The sequence below is a fragment of the Vespula vulgaris genome, chromosome 12 (assembly GCF_905475345.1).
Source record: "Vespula vulgaris chromosome 12, iyVesVulg1.1, whole genome shotgun sequence".
Lineage (NCBI taxonomy): Eukaryota > Metazoa > Arthropoda > Insecta > Hymenoptera > Vespidae > Vespula > Vespula vulgaris.
This window is the reverse complement of record NC_066597.1, coordinates 5,382,436-5,402,636: the sequence shown is the minus strand read 5'-3', so window position 1 is coordinate 5,402,636 and position 20,201 is coordinate 5,382,436. Positions and strand designations below refer to the sequence as shown.

At 35.3% G+C, this 20,201-nt stretch overlaps 1 protein-coding gene across 3 annotated transcripts in view; it reads right to left on the bottom strand.

Moving 5' to 3' along the window:
* LOC127067950 (protein sprint-like) overlaps window positions 1-20,201 on the bottom strand; it is a 138,566-nt gene that overhangs the window by 52,435 nt on the left and 65,930 nt on the right. The window lies entirely within an intron of this gene.

Sequence of the window (20,201 nt, the reverse complement as noted above, 5' to 3'; positions counted from 1 at the left end):
TAACAAATGTTTCCTTTACAAATATTCTAGTAGAGAATTCGAAATGGCGATACAATGATGATAATTGATGAGACATTCGTTGAAGGACGAGAATAAGTAAACGATCTTGTTCTCTTTTTTTCTACCTTTTCGTTCAAAATACCCTTCGCAACTCTCTTTAATGATGTACCAACTTTCGAAGAGAGGACGGCCTCGAGAGGACTCGAAACGGCCCTGCTGTTGCGTACACCTCACAAGATCTTTGGACAGCTTGCAACCAGAAAGAGAGAGAGAGAGAAGGACGAGATTCTCCTTCGATGATCCAACACAAACCGGTCGCCAAAATCGTGAATCTCAATTTGAGGATACCGTTGTCGATCGGGATGTTTCGAGAAGAAAAGAATGATTTAAATACAAAATATAATAAAAAAAGAAAAAACTCCCATCTTACTTTCTATCTTTACTAACTAATCTTTTGGTTCGAGAAAAAAGAAACATATATACGTGTAAAAACGATAATATAAATTTTATTTATTACGTCTATTTGAATTTTATCCTAATTGATTTTCAAACTCATCTTTTACATTGACCGATTTTCTTATTCGAGAAAAAAGAAACGTATGTACGCGTAAAATAAAACTTTCTGATACTTCTTCCATTTGAATTCTAATTGAGAGACTCTCAATTAAAAATAATTACGATTAAAATGTGCATCGAGTTTTCCTTCGGTTATTTCTTTTTCTCTTCAATGGAATGGATTCATCTCCTCGTCTGATCAGTGAAAAGGATCTTACTTTCTAGGGCGCGACGAAGCTAAAGGCCCCAATATTCAATCCTATCGAAAGAGAGAGAGAGAGAGAGAGAGGAGAGACAGAGAAAAAAGAGAGAAAAAAAAGAGAGAGAGAGAGAGAGAGAGAGAGAGAAAAGCTCGCTATATTCACGAATCGTTTATCGTTTAGAGGCTTTATTTTCCCGGAGGCGGATAAGCACCCGACCGGCTTTGCTTTACGCGTTTCTACCTCGAATTGATTTCATGCTCGATCGCGCCCGAGTCTGGGTCATCCGTGGTTAACTCTCGAGTGCTTTCGAGTACTCCGAAACGAAATCGGAAAATTTCGAATAGACGATCGATTCGTAATAAAATACCATTTGCTAAAGTACTCTTGTAAATTTACGAAAATCCATAGAAATGTGTATACATAAGCAAAATGAAAAGCATATATAAACGCGTTGACTAGATTAATATATTCATATTTTTTTATATCTTTTATAACTTTTTCTAAATAAAAGATAGTTTTATTAGAAAGTATCCATTAATAGCTTATTTTTTCCAAATGTTAAACAAACACTTTTAGAAATGTTTGAAACAAAATCTGCAAGATTGAGTACCGATCATCAGTACGATCTTTACGAGCATTCAACGTGTTAAATATAAAAGAACTGATTTTTTTCATATATCCAACAGAAAATAAAAATTATATATGAAAAATGAAAAAAGAAAAATAAATTCGATTAAATATTCATACTCGTAAAAGGAAACGCACGCGCACGCACACACATACGTACACACAATCGAATTTTCCATCCGTCGCCTTTGGCCTTCGGCGTCTTCCTACGAAGAAGACGAAGAAAAGGAGTAAGACTCAAGAAAACGCATTCTTCGTCGCGCATCGAACTGGGAACAATAGGACACTCGCAGCACTCTCTTCTTCTCTCCCTCGAGAAGAAATTGACGATACTCGCGAAGAGTTAGCGACCTTGAGACGTGTCGAGTGACGCGAATTGAACAATGCGTCGGAAAGAAAAATATATATATATATTCCTAATAATCAAATTTCCGAACTTTTCGTGGCGATTCGGACAAAATACATATGTATATATATATTATGTACATATATATATGTATATACACACACATCATGCATACACGCGTACACACATACCCACACACACAACCACACATGCACACATACATACTTTTGTAAAATGGAGAAGCACTATGTGCGTCGTTGTGTGCGGACGCGCGCGACTGCACGCGCCACGACTCGGCTAAGAGGCAAGCAGACAAAGAGATCCGAATGTCTTGCCTGGCTGGCAGTCGCGAATGGACTGACTGCGCGTTACTTTAAACACTATAGTCCCAGCTGCATCGGTGGACTTTAGCGCGCTGTGCATGGGCACCTCATTGCCGCTACGGTGCTGTCTATACTCGCTTTACGAACACAAACACATATAACCAACCCACACACACACAAGCCACACATACACGCATTACGCACACACCCATTCAAAGGATCAAAGTTCCTTCGTCTCTTCTTCCTTCCACCAATCTTTTCCTTTCTCTTTCTCTCTTTTTCTCCTTTCCCGCTTTTACTCTCGCTGCTTGCTTCGCTTTATATGTACATATACATAAAATATACACATCACATCCAACATATAAATATATATATATATATGTATGTATGTATGTATGTATGTATGTATGTATGTATGTATGTATGGATGTATGCTGAAGAATTCTTATTCCGTGTATCTTCGTACACACACCCTATATATGCGACTCCTTTCTATAGGGTGTCGTGTTAGCGTCTTAACTGTTATGAGAATTTTATATCTATTCTATTATTTTTAGGGTCACGGGAGTATTTTCTTTATTATAATTATTATAAATTATTATAATACATCTTATATATATAAATAATATATAAATGCAAATAATGGTTTTATTTCATTGCTTATCACCCATAACCAATTCTCGACTTTTCACGATTCAATCGGTAAAAGATCACATAAAAAAAAGAAACCACACATTGTAAAGAACGCAATGGTCAATTCCACTTTTTACTTATCTCTGCCGTTTTAATATGGTTAGTTGAAAACTTTATTTTTGTCAAATATCGTCTATTTTTAAATCTATTAGAAAAATAATATTTTGTCTATATTTGTCTACATTTATAATACGTAAATTGTATTATGTAATATATGTAAAATACAATCATATCAATACAATAATTTATGTAAAATACAATTACATGAATACAATATTGTATTATTAATAAAATTATTAATCGTTACATAGCAAACTTTTCATCTAGTTATTTCCTAGTTATTCCAAATTTCTTCGATGGCATTTGATTTATAAATTAAAATAATCGATTCGAAAAATTTAACAAATAAACGCTGACCTTCGATAGAGTGAACGCGTTAAGAAATGTCTTGAAACATTTACGAATGTAAATAAAGCAAGTATGTGATAACAAAAATCGGATGATTCTCCAAGATTATTTTTCAAATCGAGAATGATAAGAATTAGAGAATAACTTTTTAAAATTGTTTTCTAAATGTTCAGTCCACGTTCACTTATATCTTTATTTTCCGTAATCAGGGCTGATTAAGGAAATGTATATATTTACTTATATAACAATGAACATATTTCTACGATAAGAAAATCGTCTCTAAAATCGATTCTAATATCTTAAATGTTAAATTTCATTCGAAATGTATTATGTGGCACCGAGTATACTAGTCGAGATTTATCTTCGTTCTCTTGCACTACGCTCCAAAGGAGGAGGTAAGTAAGTACGTGGAAACAAAAATGTGTGTACGCCCACAAAGAGCAATTGAAAGGGGTGGGGTGAAGTAGGGATAGGGGAAGGTAGGGGGTTAACAATATATCGAAGTCGGTACTCCTTGGATGGTGTACGCTCGATGGCGATCGACGATGTCTCGTTAAGGGATAGACTCGAAAGACTGGATCATCGGCTCACGTTGATCGCTAAAAATAGAATTCTTCTTCTTGTCAATCCTCGTACGATCTCGCTTTTGTTCGTCCTTTCGTTATGTCTCGCCTAAAGTTACTACATCGTCCGTGAATTTAAGAAACGATATTTATAACTAATTCGAATTCATCTTTATTCTTTTTTTCATTTAAAATTTTTATTCCTATCGATTTTTAATTTGAGTATTTATAATTGCTTTTTTCTCTTTTTTTTTATTTTCCTTTTACAAATAATTGATCAAATTAAAATTAAATTCACTATTCGTATTCATTCCGTATAAAGGAGAAATATGTAAAATTAAAATTAAATTAAAATATTGTGAAAAAAAGAACGTGATCAGTTTTATTCATTTCAAATCTAATCTTTTTAACTTTTAAAGTTATATCTGGTATGTTACGACGAATTCAAGAGTACGATAAAAAAGAAATCAAAAATGTAAAGCGCCTACGTAATCTTTTCTTGGAACCGTCAGTTGCAAGACTCCCACGACACGATCAGAAAAGAAATTTCGAATGATTCGTGTGAGTCGTCGGCAAAGAGTAAAGAAAATAAGGAAAAAAAAAAAAAGATTACAGTTTATAAAGTTTATGAGCTAGTTAAATTGGGCACGACGATCAAGATGCTAACCATTTGATAGTTAAAAAAACGAATTTTTTTCTTAAAATCCGATATTTTACGATGGACGTTATGCTTCGAAGTTCCGCGATGCATCTCGCGGAATTCTAATTATTTTTAACTCGATGTTGACCCTGTCTAGAAATAAAAAAAAATAAAAAAGTGGAAAAATAATTTTGCATACCAGACACGCATGAGATTTTTCTTTAGATCTATGGTATGCAATTAAGAACGAAATGTTTTTGTCACGAGAATGTTTTTGTTATGAGAAAGTCTGTCTAATTTCTGTTTACTTAACCAAGACCTAATTTTTTTGATATCTACATATACGTATAAATGTATCTCGTTAGAGAGAAGGATAAAAAGAAAAAAGAAAAACAGAAAATAGAAGAAACACGAAGGAAGATCTAGATACAAAACAAGTATTTGTCTTTCTTTTACTTAGCAAGAAAATCCGCAACGTCGGTAAAAACGAAAAAGCGATATTTTCGATCGAGCCAGCATAAAAGTTTTTCAACATGCACGATTAGTTTATCTTCTAACGCTTTTGCGAGGGTATTCACGCACGTGGGTAACATGTGTGGGCACGTGTAGGAGTCAATGAAGCCTAACTCTACTAGTTAAGTTTACGCGTGTGGAAGAAAACGACGGTAAAACGATACGTTCGATTAGACTCGTCTAGCTCGTCTATCGATTTTCTTTTATAAACAAGCAGCACCAAGAAAATGATGAATCTTTTAATGAGTTATTCTACGAAAACTTCCCGTTTGCGATGATATCTTTATTTCGTCTCATTTATAAAAAAATCAAAAAAAAAAATAAATAAATAAAAATAAAAAGAATTACGCGCGATGTTAATTAAGAAATAAAATTAATAACGTATAGTGTTCTACCGTCGTAACTGAGTCTAAAATTGACGACCGTTTAGAAAAAATACCGACTTGAGAATAAAAAATATTATAAAATTCGAATTAGAGATACAAAAAAATAAAAATATAAAAATCATTATAATTTAGAAAGGCTATAAAAATGATAAGTTTTAACGAGCAGGTCAAATCGATAAGGAAAAGAAATATTTTATAAGAGTTCGACGAAATAATTACGGTAATGGTGAATGTACGATATTTCGAATCGTCGTAGTTTTCGATCGATAAGTATCGATAGAAACCTATGGCATGGTAGCAGCATGTGCACGCATCAATGCACTCGGAGAAATCATCGCGCGGAAATGGCCCTGCCGTTACTCCTCGCCATCGGCTACGACGGAATGCGACTATTGCAACCAGCAAGATTGAGAGAGAGAGAGAGAGAAAACTTGAGATCGTTACGACTCCAGCGAATTTCCGGAGTTGGAAGAGAGTTTCACGAGCGACCGCCTCTCATTGTTACCTCTCGTATTATATTACTATATATTTCTGCAGATAAGACCTAGAAAGTGTCAGTAGTTGTGAAAAAGAACGAGAGAGAGAGAGAGAGAGAGAGAGGGAGAGAGAGAATACGGTGAGTGAAGATATTTTTTAATTATTATAATAATCTTTCTCTTATCGACTTTTATTATCATACAAGCGAGATCAAAATTGATATTATATTGTTCCTAGTTGATTATTGTTATTATTATTATTTTGTATTTGGCGAACTCCGTCCATTATCAGTTTTCAATCCGATTTTCTTTGTATATAAAGTAATTTCAAAGGTATTCAATTTAATATTTGTTGGATCATTTTATTATTGTTTCTAAAAAAGTTAACAAAAATCTTGCTGTAACAATGGATTTTTTCTATTTCTTGATCACATGAAAAAATAAATAAAGACTAAGTTAATAAATCAACCGTTTAGTCTTAACGTTTGATCAAAGTTTATCGGATATTAAATTGAGATATATGCATATTAAAAACGATCACGATGAACACGTCTCCGCCGATATTCGTCTCTGTCATCGGTTTTGGATAATCGCCTCCGCTTGATGATTCGGCGAAAGTTAGTCGACAGACCCACACTTATTCGTTAGGTGTTCGCTTGACATTCCACGTACCAGTCGGTTCCCATAAACGTATAACGCCCAGGGCTCTCCTTCGACGATAGCTTTTACGGATGAATCACGCGAAGCAAATCGTTTTATCGAATCGCCGAGAGTTCTTATACTATCAAAACGAAAAAATAAAAGGATGAAAAGAAGGAAAGAAAAAAAAAGGAAAACATAAAGAAAACAAAATCTGATGAAAGAAGAAGAATATTTGAAGACGAATCATTCGTTTGCATTTCCTCTCTGGCTTCTTATTATTCCTCACGGATGTCCAAAGGCAAATTTTTAAAAAGTTAGACGGTCGGAATGAATACCATTCTTGTAGAAAAAAAAGAAAATTTGTAGAAGTGATGGCAAAAGTAGAGGTAGATAGAGAGAGAGAGAGAGAGACAACAAAGAGAAAAAGAGAGAAAGAGAGAGAAAGAGACAGAAAGAAACAACAAAGAGAGAAAGAGATATACACATACATAAAGAGGGACAGAAAACAGACAGAGATAGAGAAAGAGAAACACAAAGGAAGAGAGAGAGACAGAGGGAGAACACATTCAAAGCATATACAGACAAAGAGAGAGAGGGAGAGAGGGAGAGAGAGAAAGAGAGAGAGAGAGAGAGAGAGAGAGAGAGAGAGCAAAGAAAAATTTCACAGATGAAAGTCTGTTCTTTTATTTAAAAGGAAGTTTCTTCTGTACGAATAAAAAGGATCGAGAGTTTTTGCCGGAAAATTATGCGACGTTCTCTGCTCTTCCGTTGATCGATCGGCACCGCCACCTTTTTTCCTTTCTTTCTTTTTTTTCCTTTTTACCTTTCTCACATTTTTGAAGATTTTGTGGGGACGAAAAATCGAGGCATCCGTTTTTCAGAACTTGAACAGCCTTTTCTCCTAATTGGATCTCCTTCTCGATGCCGAGATGATCACGACGAGAAGCCAAAGTGTGTAATCTTGCCTATCGTTTCGAGAAAGAGAAGAAGCTCCCGAGTGGATGCAGAAAGGATATCCGATTCGATAGGTCGAACTCGAGAGCTCTTTATCATCGAAACGATTCTTGGGAAATTGAAAAACGAAGAACACGTATTATTTGCTTCGAGACTCCTTCGAATTGAAATCGAAGATGGTAAAAGACATAAGCTAATTCGAATTTCTAAGCTTTTATTAATAATTAAAAATGTTAAGAAACGTAAGATTCCAAAGTTCTCGAAAATTGTAAAATAAAAAATGTCGAAACTTTCATGATGTCTTTCCCCTACCTTATATTAGATGGAAAGTAGGTAGTAAAAAACAAGATTTTGCTGGAAGGACATTACCTGGGATATTAACAAGATTTTATAATTTTTTGAATTTCTGGATAAATGCTGGATCTTTTCTAGGGTTAGATACATTCTTTATTCTTTTTTTTATATTTCTTAATTCCATGTGCGAACATTCTCTCTCTCTCTCTCTCTCTCTCTCTCTCTCTCTCTCTCTCTCTCTCTCTCTCTCTCTCTCTCCAAATGTCCTTCATTTGGATTGTTTATACGATGATATAAAATCATCTACTCAGAATATACTCGTTGATATGCAGCAGACTCACTTTAGATAAGGACTCGCATTCCATGGTTTTATTAGATGATACCAGCTGCGAAAGAAACGAATCAATCGTATATCATGTGAGTCATTTTACCAAGAATCAACGAAGCGATCTAAGGAAATAGGAATGGTACGGTAGGAGTGTCAATGTTTTCTTATAAACATTTATAAAACGCTCGAATAATGTAGCAACAAACAATGTGGGACCGCAAAAGAGAACAAAAATCTATAAAAATGATCTGACATACTCTCAAGCGGATATGATCGAATCATTTCTTCTTGGTTTCGTTCCACACAATGCTACCTCATGCATTTAAATGGCTTTGAAGAATAATTGTCTGCGAACGATTACGAGATATATAGCCTTGAAAGACCAAAGAGCAAACGATCGACGATGTTTTCGTTCGGGCAATAGAAAATGTCTGAAACTAAACTTGTTAGAAAAATGAACGAAGTAAAAGAAGAAGAAGAGGAAGAAAAAGAAGTAGAAGAAGAAGACCAGTAGATAAGGAAGGTGCAAGCACCGCAAGAAACCGGGAGCCGTTCTTCGAGTTCTATAGCCGGGAGAGTGAAGGTCGAGTCTAACCTCTCGGCCAGTTGGTCGGCTTCCACAAATAGACGCAACCCACTGTATATATCCTCTTTGTTCACTAATCGTCTCGAGAAAGTAATTAGACGATCCACGCCCATAAGAATACCATACCGAGTGAGACCGTTAAAAGAACTCTGCTCTCTCTCTCTCTCTCTCTCTTTTTTTTTCTTACTAGCAACAAGCGAAAGACAGGTTCTTGAGTTAACGATAGAGCTCGTAGATTTTCGCGGAACACGTTTTGTTAGACTTACGACAACGATCTCTAGCCCTTCCAGATAATAATTATTAAAATCATTTATTACAAACGGAAGGTAAATTTATTGATATTTCAAATAAATCGTATATATAAATGTATGGATTGCACGTTTTAAATTAATAAATAATATATTAAACGTGTTTTTGTTTTTTTTCGTTCTTATTTCTCTTCTTTTTTTCTTTCTATCTTTCTTTCTTTTTTTCAATGAAATCGTTCACTCGTCGCCTGGCAAGTATAGTAATCGCGGCGTGTATTCTGTATCAAAGAGAGAACTCGTTCTATATTCTTCCCTCGCATGTGTTGTTCCCATTATGGTTTGAACGATCCTACCGCTTGAAAACTTTTTCTGCTTTCTTAAGGAATCTTACTTTTGATTCATTTCAACTTCATAGTTATATTTATCTTTTTCCTACTTTTCTCAATACACACATTTTATCTATGTGATCGTCGTTATTTCATATTTCTCGCTCGTAATAATAATTACTATGACTACTAAGTGTGTATGTGTGGAAAGGTTTTGAAAAAATCTTAAATTCTTGACTGTACCTCAAGATCAAGATAGTGATTCGAAAGTAAAAAGCTAAGAGATTCTTTGCGCGAGAATAACTTAACGTGTCGATATATCTTAAAAACAGAGACGATGTATATAAATACATATGTAGGAAGGCACGCACGGCGAGAGAGAAAGAGAAAGAGAAAGAGAGAGAAAGAGAGAGAGAGAGAGAGAGAGAGAGAGAGGATAAATAATTTTTATCAAGCGCATACATGTTCGTTCAAACGTGGCCGGTTAATTATTCTACGGTGAATTATAAATAGCGGATTACGAGTTGCCTCGGTAATGGCAACGATTCTCTCTATTACGCGAATATCTTACCTATATCTGCGCACCGAATATAAATGTTTGAGAAAATACGAGTTAATACGAAAAAATATAAGCTACCCCTTGCGAAGGTGCGACTTCTATGAGATATTTCTCACTCGTGCACGCTCCAAACGATGCATGAATATTTCATAAACTCGTAGATAAAGCTAGATACTGCTACTACTCCTTCGACGCTCTTAAATGTAGGTGTATATACGTATGTGTGTGTGTGTACGTGCGTTTGTGTGAGAAGTGTACGTATGTGTACTCACGCGTGCGCGTAAGTTTTAATTCTCGTCTATCGCTTTTCGCGATCTATCGGCGTAAGGAGATCGTTCGAGATCTTGATCGATTAATTATATTTCAATGGTACAAGTCATTTCAATAAAAGGAAAAAAAATTCAGATCCCGATCGGAAGAGATCGATTTTACGATAAATCTGAACGTAGAGTGATATTTAATAAACGTCCACTTGGCACGATTTTTATTTATTTTTTGTTTTCGAGTATTATCCCTCATTACGTCTCTAACGGAGAAAATATGTGTACGATCAAAAAATAATTACACAATTAATAACCGAACGCATCTCTTCGTATAATTTATTGCATCTTATAATTGTAACTTTTTCTAACATTTTATTATCGTTCGTTCTTTAACAACGCACTTATCAATTAATAACGATCGTTAAATTACAAGAATCGAGATGGCGATTCTTGTTACGAGCAATATTATTAATTATCTAGGATATCGTCATTCAACGTGAAAACGTCAAGCAATAGTTTCTCTCCTTTCGAATCGAGTTGTAAAAGAGCATAAAGGGGAGGAGAGTTTATTGCTCCGATGTGGTAAGAAAATCACTTCGGGCTCATTAGTCCTTAATGAGATAATATGAGTGAGCTCTTTGAGTCGTGGCAGAACTAGAAGATCGAAATCAAAGCGGTACTTCTTCCTGGTTACCGGTTCGCGGAAAATTAAATTACCGTCCGGTGGATCATCGATAGACGCTTTGTAAATCGTCAAGACCGCGTGCTCGCCTAACAGACGGGCGAGCGAGTTCATCTTTCATTGAAGATGAACTTGCAAGTCCTTTTTATACATATAAATTTCGCCGGCTCATCGCTCGTAAGTCTGCCATGTATATAATCTCTGTCGACACTACAGACTCGGCTAAGAACACAGACTCGACATTTTACACGCACACACACAATAAAAAAAAAAGAAACAAAAAGATAAATACGATTGATGCAACGACTAATGCAACGATCGGTACAACGTTTATGAAAAATGTTATTTTCATAACCTTTAACACCTACATAAAAATAGAAAAGGCTTTATTATCGAGTGATAATGAGATATTACGTCTGTATAGATTTTCATTGCAAAATATCGGATTAATATTGTCGTCGAAGTCCGACATACCATTTAAGTAACCAAGTAAACGATAAACGAATAAATAAAATTATTTTTACAAAATTTACGAGCATTTTATGAACATTTATATGCGAATTTATGTTGTATATCTTCGGTCATTTTAGCAATTTTGCGAAGCGTTCCCAAAAGAGAGAGTCTTCCCGGAAGAGACTGAACGGCACACGTCCACGACAACGTATTCGAAATTTCCGTACGAAATTTTCATCCGACGAGGCTCCTTTCAAAAAGGAAACAGCAAGACATCCGCGACATAGACGCATCGTTATTTCCTGGGATGGTGCGTCGGAGAAACTGCGTTTGCAATTTCCTCGGCACCGTTCATCCTCCTGGGAAAGTCTCGTAGAAGAGAGCGGACGAGAAAAGATAGAGATAGAAAGGGAGAGAAAGAAAAAGAGGAGGGAGAGAGAGAGAGAGTGCAATGGATTACCCGACAGTAAGAAATGATATACAATCTCCATAAATCGAGACTGAAGTTTCCAAAAAAAAATTCAAACTTCCTTGCGTCTTTGTGTTTTCTTATGTCATCGGCGGCACTTTGATAAGCCAGCTTGCAATTTCGTAAATATTCTCTCTCTCTCTATTTTTTCTTATTCTAACGAAATGCTCTACTGATTTATATTCATAATATTCGATCATTTATATCTGTTTTTAAGAATTAATTGTTCAACACATTACGGATTATATATTTTATTGCTAACAATGCTCAGTAGTCGACTACTTTCTACGTTAATATCTTTATGAGAGAGGATAGACTTACTTACCTTCTACAATTTAATTTTAAGATTTTTTTTTAATTATATTTTCTATTGTACTTTCTGTCGTATAATTTTGGCCTGGTCTAGATTAAATTTTTTGTCCGTCTATTTTTCTTCCTTGATCCTGTTGTTTGATCCTTCCTTTCTATCTCTTAATCTTTTTGAAAGTGTTTCGAAACATTTCGGTAAGCGAAAGAAGTCGCTATATTCTTGTGGTTAGTTTAATATAGAAGAAAAAATGTCAAGAAGTAAATTTACGAGGAGCGAAAATACTCATACCAGTAGTTCAACGATCGCTACGTGAAAGGGATTAAGGAGGAAAGCACGAAGGGAATGCGGATACAACAATGTCGTGCCTTGAAAACGATGAGAGGGAAACATTCCAAAGAGATATTCTTCATTTTTCACCTCATAACGCCATGCGACAATGATGCTGCTTCGTGGTCATTGTATTCGCGATATGAGGAAAAACAACCCTCGGGTCTTTTCCTTTCACTTCGAAAGTAACAGAAAGGAAAGAAGAAAGAGGGAAAGAGATAGAGAAAGAAAGAGAGAGATTTGTTTGATACTTTTTGCGAAACGAGCGACCCAAACTATTTTCCCAAACGTGTATCACGGAGTCTGATTAAAATCCTGCCGCGACTAAACGAAAATGGTTTCAATGAGAAGAAGTGCGAGAGATTCGAGGAGTTAGCATCCGAGAGAGGAGGGATGTAACACGCGACATCCCCCTATACCCTCTCTGAAACGTATTGTGACCGCTGACAAAGACGCACACTTCATAGCCAGAGCAAGCCTCGGTAGGAGGTGGCTGTTAAAAATAAAAAAAAAGAAAGAAAAAAGGGGTCGCCGGCACACGTTCTCTTCCTTTCGAGATCCTCTCTCTCTCTCTTTACTCTCCCATTGTAAAACGCGCAAATCGATTTTCTCGCTGAAGGCCACGCGGCGCTCTCGAGGCGAGTGCTTTTGTAAATGGTGTAAATTGGCGAGAGACAAAGACCGATGGAAAACGTGGCATTTGCTAAGAGGACCCTCGTACTCTCTTTTTTTTCTCGCTACCATCTCGCGAAAAGCGCGAGAATGCATTTACAATAAAATGGGAAAGAAAAAGAGAGAAAGAGAAAGAGAGAGAAAAAGAGAGAAAGGGAGAAAAAGAGAGAGAAAGGGAGGGAGAGAGAGGGAGAGATTCATCGATCGTTGAAAAAGTTTGTGTAATAGTATACTCTATGAAAAATTTTCAAACGATTCTTTTTTCATCTTTTATTGTCATCAAGTTTTTCATCTTCAGTCTCAGTTAATGGTTTCAGTTGAAATTGAAACTGGTTTTCGTTGATTTTCAGTTGAGTTACTCGTGTTCATTATATATATATGCATATTATACTATCGTGGAAAAAATGACGTAATACCTACGAAAAAATTAAAATATCAACGACTCTAATATTTCTTATTGGTTCGTATTTTGTGTAATAAACTTTCAGTTATAAATCTACAAATTTATCAGTCCTTTTTTTAATTTTTTTCTTTTGAATATCATCGAAACAATGATTCCGAAAAAATCGGATTAAACTTGTCCTCGTTACGTAGCTCGTTTATATCTTTAGAATAGGGACAAAAAATGAATGGCCGTTAAAAAGCTCATCTACTCTCGAATATTAATATGCACATTCGTATCTCTCGAGCTCATATTTTATTTTTCGAAGAATCGCGATGACGCTTTTTCCACCGTACAAAAATGAAATTATTCATTCAAAATCCATCACCCTTCTACTTTCTTTTTTCTTTTCTGTTAAAGTCACAATTTATCGATTTCTCTCCTGTAACGGAAATGCAATAACGATATATGCCAACTCTTCGAGTTTTCGAACGATCGCGAAAAACGAATCGATTAGAAAGAGAAAGTACATATACGCAAGTAAATTAGACAAGGAAAAGACGAATGAAACGAGACGAATAGAGACATAGTCTCACTGACACGCGCGAGATACACGCTTTCTATGAGCAGAACGCGTGTGCTCGTATCGCTCTCTCTCACTCTCTCTCTCTCTCTCTCTCTCTCTCTCTCTCTCTCTTTCTCTCTCCCTCTCTTTCTAAGCTACGTAGACGTGTAAACACTGTCGTAGACGGTGTGATCTTCATTCTCATTTAACCATTGACTTGTTCGATGTATTTTACTTTCGTATGTATATTTATTTATTTATATATAAACAATACATAACAATTTGATATTATTAAGCATGGAAGAAAATGTTTCATAACTGACGTAAAGATCTTTAGCGAAATATTGCATTACAACATTAAATTAGTATATCATGACAATGTACCTACTAATTAATGGATAATACAATTAATTAAAAAGTCAAACAAATCGTAAAGATTCTGTCGTCGTGCGATACTCATCAAATAGTATTAGAATTATTAGGAGAGCGAATTAGAAAGTGTGACGATTAAATTCGTAATAGTTATAAGGCCGATAAATTTTCTTGGATAAAACAATGTTTCCAATGGAAAGCTTTTATATTACAATAATTCAGAGCCAATTTCGTTTAAACTCGAAATTCCAAAAGAAAGAACAATGCAATCCTAAATACGATTTTGGATAAGAGGAAAAGTAGCCGATCGAAAAGGTACGGGCATCGTATTTATACGCTTTCGAGTCGAAAGGAAAATAATCAACCAGGATATATTGAGTGTTCGCGCGATATTTTTAAATGGGAATACGTTTCAAGTACCTGGGTATTCATTCCGAGTATGCGACATCGAAGTCGTAAATAAGCTCGTAGCTTGACATTCGTAAAAAAAAATAAAAAAAAAAAAAAAATAAAAATAAAAATTAAAAAAGGAAAAGAATCGTTTTTTTCGTTTTCTATTTTCTTTTACACGGTTTGTTCTTTCCTTCTTTTTTCTTCTTCTCTTTCCCTCCCTTTCCACACAAACCCCTCTCCTTGCCCATCATCGTTCGATTTCGTTTCCTTCACAAAGATCAACGATCGCTTTTTTTCACCATCGAGAGTTAAGGTATTGCATTCGAAACATTGCTTTCGAACTACTGTAAATCATTCGCTTTTTACGAACATTTTATGCGCCGTTAAACGAGTACGTAACGAACGCGCGCGTTCCTCAATACGCTGTAACAGAACCTCACGAGTGATTTTAATGGGTGGTACTTATTTTACAAAGGGGTTGGAGAAGGGGGAAGCAGAGGAGAAATGGTGGTTATAAACTCACACCGACCAGAGATCATGCTCGGTTCAGATCTTGATTGCATTAAGAAACTGCTGCACTTATTTCTCTATCTTTTGTCAACAGAAATACGAGGAAGCCTTTTTGTTTTCTTTCTTTCTTCATTATCTTTTTTTGTTTACGATCGAACGAACGTAAATCTTTCAAGTTGATAATAATCGCAAATGAAAATATTGAGATAATAAACAGTAAAGTAGGAAAGAAATAACTTGCTCACCTCTTGTGCTTTTTATCCAATGGATTGACGATCACATCGCACAGGACCAGCATTATGACATGATCAAATTTCGATCATATAACACAATAATGCTTAGAACGAACTTAATCGAAATTTGTATAAAACGAAATGCGAACGGATCCGTGTTACTTAATCGTTCGATCGAGTTCGAACGAAACAAACAAAGAAGATGCAGAACTACTACTGGAATAGAGTCGAGAATGAAGAAAGGACGAGAAATAGGAAGGAAGGTGGGTATTAAGCTGGAATTAAAGTTAATTAGTCGACTAATGGGATTTAAGTAAGCGAGGAACAAATAAGCTTTGGAACTCCTCGAGAACTCGAGTGGAGCGACTTGCTTCGCGGCAAGGACACACAGTCACTGCTGGAAAACCGAAAGAAAGTCTAAGAGATAAAGAAAAAGAAAGAGAAGGATGGGGAATCTCAAGAAGAACATCAACCACTCGTGAGTGAACAACGCAAGTAAGTACAGTGCACTCTTGAGTGAGTCGAGAGGTACTATCGCGGATCTAACATTAGACAAAAACAGAAATAGACCATAATTTGCAAATCGTAGCCGGCAGAAGCGCGAGGGGAAAATGGAAGGAGAGAAACGCTAGCTTTGGAAGCCGGCCAAAATGACGTCGAGAGATGAGAGAGGCGGGGAGAAGGGAGAAAGGGGGGAGAGAGAGAGAGAGAGACGGTTCAGCGACGCACCCACCATACTTCGGCTTTATCATTGGCTACTATTCGAAAACGGCTTTCGGGGAAAGTACAAATTATTCTTGGTGAATCGAAGAAGAGACGCAATTTCGATTCTGATTCATCCTAAAAACTATGAGGTTCTCGTTTCATTATTAATTTTATACGCCTATATAAAGCGATCGTGATAGAAATAATAAAAATACAATTTAAAAATGATACATTATAATATTTTTACATTTGAAGCGAATGAGAAGAAGAGGAAGCATAAAAATTCTCATTTCGATTCAAATCTATGCACGGTACGTATGCACTCTCGCATATTCTATCAATCTCGATAGTACGAGTATACACCGATTCTCTAGGCTCGCATCGAAATACAACTTTTAATTAATCCGCTCGTCAACGAACTATGTATGTATGTATGCATGAATGCATGCATGTATGTTTGCATGTATGTATGTATGTATTTATGATGCAGGAGTATTCATGAGCATATAGTATGCAGAAATCCGAAGTATGCTCGAAGCATATGCATGAAAAAAGAGAGAGAGAGAGAGAGAGAAACGATGAAAACTCAAAATAATTTTCGTTTTCAAGCTTTTGATCTTTTAATATCCTTTATTTATTTCTCTCTTTCTCCTCTCCTCTCTCTCTCTCTCTTTGTATTTCTCTTCCTATATTTGTACGCAAAAACAGAAAATTAGAAAATTCTGCAACGATTACACGACAATGGATTTAACGTCCGGAAGACGAGCCCTTTTGTTGGCATTTTCGTGACAATCCCATCGAGTTCGTTCACTTTATGCACGGTTACCCTGCTTCCAAGCCCTCCCCCAACATTCTTCGCCATCTCCGAGAGGCAAGAGAATGAAATGACGTCGTGCAATTAGTACACAGTAGGTAGTACGGGAATTGTGAAATTCACTGGCCGAACGAGATTCAGACGATTAGTCTGAAAAGCCTGCGACCGCTGCAACACAGATGGTGACGACAGTTCTCTCTCTCTCTCTCTCTCTCTCTTCGCATATGAATGCATACACTTTGCGAGGGAAATCTCTCTAACGTAGAGGAGGGTGGACGATAGGGTAATTATCATCAATTCGTCGATAAAACTCATTACTGTACGCCTCAGTCCGCAAAAGTATAATATAATTGCGCTGGATTCGAAATTGGTGCCATTTGTTTAACGCGAGAACTTGGTAAAATTTATGTGTTTTCTCGTTGACAACATCGTTAAGAGATCATATATCGCATCTAGTCTATCTTTCGACCTAATTTTTGTCAATTTATGTGACGTCATGTTGTCCCTAATTACGGTCCACAATTAGTCTTATAAACAAATAGGTACAGTTCTATATATATATAAGTAATTAATTTTGTCTTACTAATGAAATCTATTGATTACAATATTAAAAAATGCATTGTCATGTATTGCATTTATATTTTATAACATTATAGTATGATAATACTTATCCTATTTTTTCTCTCTTTCTCTTTCTCTCACGAAATCGATTGGAAAAAAAATAAACGTGCACGTAAAATTCGAGAATCGCAATGGAGTGATTCATTACTGACTCTTCTCAAACGTATCTCTTTACATCAATCAGACTAGCACTTTCGGTTCGATCATTGAAACGTTATTGAACACGAGCCGAACGTTAAACGGATGTAGTTCGATTAAAGACACGCACGCACGCATGTACGCACGCACGCACGCAACTTCGTTCGATTCTAATTCGTAAATCGGTAATTTGCGTCTAAATCGCCTCTGCTATGTCCGGAACACCTGATATCCTTGCTGAAATTTATTTCATCGGTGTAACCGAGAAAGAAGAAAATAGGGCTAGAGGAAAACAAATCACTCCCTTTTAAAACGACGCTGCTAGTCCCTTTTTCTCGTCGACAAGAGAAATAAGGGTAGAAATTCCACGATTGAAAGGCGAAAATAAAGTATCCAATTTATTTTGACTCGTCGTCTACTTCTTCTCCGGTTCGTTTTCGATCTATTTAAACGAAAAAGAATAAGAAGGAGGTTCGATCGATCATATCGAAAATATATTTCTCTTTCATTATGAGTTATACGTTCTAAATAAAAATGATTAAAATCTAACGTTGTAATAAAATCGATCGATCACCATTACGAATACAATTAAATTAGACATTAAAATGGAAGTTTTAAAACGAGCCCCTCACTTCTCTAGGGTATAGTCATCTTCTGAAATCACTTTACTTACTCGATAAATTCTTCGCGTCTTGGCCGAAGCGTAGCAACGAGATTTTTTGGTTCGTTAGACCCTTTGGTGCCACGGGTGAAAGTAAATTCGATTTACTTTCGGTGAATTTAATTTCTCGCCTGCTAGTGAAGTTGCTATATATCGAATATATTGAGATACGGTTCTCAAGTTCCCCAGTACTAAAGTAACAGAAAGAGCGAGAAAAATATATATATAAAAGAGAAAAGGAAGGGAATTATTGAAAATCACGTAGATACTTTACGAAGCTGTAACAGGTTTTCCCTTAGTAGAGAAAATTTATTCTATAAACTGGAAGTATTCAAAAAAACAAATATTCAAAAAAATAAGGATAAATTACGTTATCATGTTTTTTTTTCGTTTAATTATCGAGCTCATTGGACGTTAATGATAATAAACCTCGAACCAAGTCACTTTGTGGTTCTCTCGAGAAACAGATGTCTATAGTAAGACGAACATTAGTAGATAAATCGATACAGAACTATACTGAATTTGTCGTTGTCTTTTTTCCACATGTGCATATATATATATTTTTTTTAATTATTTAATTACGATTCTCTATTTTAATTAGAATTGTTTAATTATAAAAGAATCGATTAATTTTCTCTATATATGATATATATTTTCTATACATAAAAAATAGAAATATATATATATATATATATATATATATATATATATATATCTTTTTAGTATATACTAATACGAAGAAAGAAAAGAAAGCTAGTTGTCGGTTTACGTGTGAACGAAGCTTAAAGGGAATAAAGCTCGTTTCCTAGCGGCCAGACCGACGTGCATAATTCAAGGGTGGACCAGTATCGATTGAGTCGCTACACTGAGAGACGAGAGACCGCGTCGTTTTCGACTCGACACCAGTTTCGCAAAACAAAACGAAGGAGAACGAGCTAAAGAGGATGATGTACGTATCTACTCTTTCAATATTTACAACTACTTCTCTGTCCAGAAGAACGAGAACTTAATTAATCATCTGGGAACGAAATTGACGTCTCTGTTCATTTCATTTGACTACGATTGAACAAAGCTTAATGAAAGACGCATTAATATTGCATTATGTTTTGAAATTCATCATTGTAGATATGCACAAAAACAAATTGTTAGTAGAATAAAATTATTATTCATGAAAGCAAAACTTCTTTTTAAAACTTTTTTTTTTTTAAATCGTCACGAAATTATTAATAACAGTTCTAATCGACGAACACATCTATTTATTTTTATAATTAATTAATAGTAAATATTTATCAATGGTAAGTATTTTCAATGATCAATAATATGAATCGATTTAATTAATTATTATATATGAATTCAATTAAATGTCAAGATTGCTTATGTTGCGACTTTTTATTTTAACGACGTTATCCAGTCATTTACGTTATTTAACATTTTTTTATCTTCGACAGTATTCACAACTTATAATATCTAATTAATTTTGAAAAAATTTAGTCGCAAGGTTTCTGATAACAATCGTGGCCCAAAAGAGAGAACAAGAACATTTCCTCGTTATGGAAAACCATTAGCAGCATTCAATGCATTAATTAATGCATGAATAAACGACAATGAAGTATTAATAAAAATCGATAAAACTCTATAGGATAATTTCATGTAATAGAGGAAAAAATAAAAAAATAAAAAAGGGGAAAAAGGGGAAAAAGGGGAAAAAAAGAAAGAAGAAAGAAAAAAACGGACGGCGACGTATAGACCCTTCATTGTTATTATTAATATTATCATTATCTTCCAAGAAAAAAATGCATCGTTTTATAATCGATGCTGCCCGCAAAAAGGGGTGTTGCTGTCCTCCCTCCCAAGTTTCTCCTCTTTCTCCACTACACCTTTTTCTCCTCTTCCTTCTCGTCCTCTTCACAGCATAAGAATCCAAGCGGAATGATAACGCGCGATAACTCATCTTTTACGCT